The 3,152-nt window shown below is 39.9% G+C and overlaps 1 long non-coding RNA gene across 1 annotated transcript; it reads left to right on the top strand.

Moving 5' to 3' along the window:
- Positions 1-1,920: 1,920 nt before the first annotated feature.
- Positions 1,921-2,813, top strand: LOC148017682 (uncharacterized). The gene is made up of 2 exons (XR_015687771.1): positions 1,921-2,347; positions 2,640-2,813. It is a non-coding gene; the product is annotated as an uncharacterized LOC148017682 (long non-coding RNA).
- Positions 2,814-3,152: the final 339 nt, after the last annotated feature.

Here is a 3,152-nt window from a genome sequence, read left to right as displayed (position 1 = left end):
GCTCTCAAGCATCCGATGGACTAGTCATCCATTGTGAAAGATTGTCAACGGGTAAGAGGGATCCAATACCCAAAGGAAAAAGGACTAGGTATGACTTTATCTTCCTTATCCCATAGTCAAGGAGTCGAGGACGACTATGGGGCAAGGAAGATTGTCAACGGGTAAGAGGGATCCAATACCCAAAGGAAAAAGGACTAGGTATGACTTTATCTTCCTTAGCCCATAGTCGAGGACGACTATGATTTTTAAGGGCGAGGTAATGTCATCAAAATTAATTTCTAAACTCCTAAAAGTATTTCTCTACCTTTTTTTATCAATTAGGTAAAAGAGAAAATAATAAAAAACAGAGGAATTGATTTTATAGTTGTTTGATTATTTTCGATCGACTTGGAGACCACAAGAACTAATCAACAAAAGAGCTAGAATAATGTAAAACAAGTGATCTGGGCCACAAGATCCGAGGTCTAAGGGTGGCGAATCCATGCAGGGCAAGACAATGGCCATTGGATCACTCTGACCAAAGATACAAGGCACTAGAAATCAATTTTTGCATTATTAGTGTCCACAAGTAATAATTAATTATTTAAAATTAATTAAATTTTAAATAATTATAATTATTGGTGGGGGCACTGTGACAAAGTCAGGAAAGCCCAAGGTTAATAAGAAAATTACCAGATAAATATTTGGAACTAGCAGTCAGAAAATATATGAGTTTTGATGCTAGCAGGACCCGCTTTGGGAACTCTCCAGGGCTACATGCAAAGGTAAAATGGACAAGGTATGACTCTAAGGTGCATGAGAAAGTGCCAATAAACGACAAGGTTGTCCAAGAGAAGTGGAAACTATCTTGGAACAGGAAACAATTCCATTTCCTCATGCATTAGTGTGTCAATTAGCCATAAAAGAATGAACGGTGTCTCAAAAATATTGTGAAGTCGTTTGGAAGGATTCACATTGACATAAAGGCACAGAGAATGGATAAGTAATGTTTAAAGGTATACGATTATACCAAATGTTAGAGAGAACAAGGGAAGCCAAAAAAAAGTTCTTGAAGGATGTCTAACAATTAAGAGATCCAAATTTTATCTTCAAGTAATGAAGTAATCAAACCTAGGAAATTGTTCAATATAGAGAAGAAAATGGTATTGTACCATTCCCTAAAAAAGACATCCATAAGATGTACACAAGATCTTCCTTTTGAACTCATATCAATTTGGATCCTCAACTTTAAGCTTGAGCTAAAAATTTTCTAAATGTCAAATTCTCAATACCTTGTTCCTCAATAGATAACCTCCTAGGTTCCATCCAAACATCTCTTTGAGATCATTATGAAAATATTCCTCACCAAAGCAAGGAGAATTCGATATAATTCCCATAACATTTTCCAACCAAGAGGTCAGGCAAACAAGCACACTTTTTCCACCACAATCAAATACATATTGATGAAATCTCAATTTTTAGTCCTTTTGGCCTTCATGTGCTATGGCCCAAAATGAAAATTCATTTTAGATATCAGTGGGAAGAATTTGATGTATGGTGGAGCTACCATCAATATCATGACTAGGCACACCATGATACAACTTTGTTTCAATGTTTCCAAAGCAATTTGATTCTAGGTGAGCATGACAAGTGAAAAAATTGGTCCCTTTTGGATTCTTTTAGTGGTTACTTTGAAACTCAGAGGTAATAATTTAATTTCAATATTTCTAGTGATGGAAATGATAATGTATGAATGTAATTACCTCATATTTCTAGGGACTATTTATCTCACACGAGTCCAATATAAATGGTTTAAAAACGCAAAATGTTCATAAAAGTTTACATGGCAAGTTGCAAGCATACGACACGCGGGCGGCGGCCCGTGGGCTTTTACAACTAAGAAGGACAAGACACCATTCTCTTTCTTCTGGTGGAGTCTGCACTAGTACTTTGGATCACGGCAAGGATAGCACACCATTCTTAGAAAAAGAAAAAGAAAAAAGACACCATTATCTTTCTTCTACTCTCCACAAGACCCCATTCGACGTGTCTCCGTCTTCGTTTATAAGAACACACAGGCATCGTCGCTCTTCACCATCACCCTTCTTTTAGACACCTAATAGCCTCAGTAGCCATCATGAAGTTCTACTTAGCTATCCTCACCATCGTCGCTCTGCTATCTGCCGCAGAGGCCTGCAAGTGCGGTGGCAACTTCCCGGCCACCGCTGCCTGCTGCAAGAACGTCGGAGGAGCCGTTTCCGGCAACGACTGCCCCGCCAACCAGATCAGCGAGAGGCTCAGCAACTTCGCCCGATGCTGCCGCTATCTGGGTTCTAAGTCCGACTGCCGCTGCCCCATCGGTTGTTAGGTAATTCATAGGGCAAGGAGAGAGGCAAAGTGTGCGAAGAGAAGCACGGAAAGCCTCTTAAGAATTTTAGCATTAGACGTTTTATTTGATTTTCTGTTTGTGTTTTTGGAATGGGAGGACCATGCGAAAGTGATGTTACTTTCTTTTAGATGTTACCATGGTCAGCAAAGTTTTTTTAAAAGTTTTTTTTGGGTTGTCTAATAGATTTAGAGCATTCATCTATATGACCAAGAGCTATCCCATTTTATGGTGACTTTAGGCAAGGAATCTCATCAAGTTATGTGGTTGTCAGGTATTGTAGCATGGCGGGAACTACTTGGTGGATGAGTAGCCAGGCCATGCGGCATCAGCACATCCCTCCTCCCACATCGCCTTCCCCTTTCCTTTCCTAAATCTATGTACCATGTGGCATCAGCACATGCCTCCCCCCCTATCGCTTTCCCAATAAAATAAATCATTTTGTCAAGGAGTTAGTAATGTACTTCTCTCTCTCTCTCTCTCTCTCTCTCTCTCTCTCTCTCTCTCTCATTTCTTGTTTAGCAATGGCTACTTGTTGCCCAAGGGGGCTAGCTTAGTTGGAAGAGGGTTGAGCTTGCATCACCAAGGTGGTGGGTTCAACCACCATAGTCTGCGTAGTCACTTTAACAGTGGCAACCAAATCTACGTTTCTTGAAAAGTTTTGAATAGTTGTTTGTTCATAAGATTGAATAAGTGATCTCCTCCTCTCTCTCAATGTTTCCCTCCGTGTTGTTTGCGGGTTGCAAATTCTCTCAGCCTTTGAGAAAGATAGCATCAACTCTGACCT

Source organism: Lygodium microphyllum, chromosome 21 (genome assembly GCF_053477565.2).
Source record: "Lygodium microphyllum isolate KBCC chromosome 21, Lygodium_microphyllum_v1.1.10, whole genome shotgun sequence".
Classification (NCBI taxonomy): Eukaryota; Viridiplantae; Streptophyta; class Polypodiopsida; order Schizaeales; family Lygodiaceae; genus Lygodium; species Lygodium microphyllum.
Note: the sequence above shows the minus strand (reverse complement) of the source record. Positions and strands in the feature narration are given on the sequence as shown.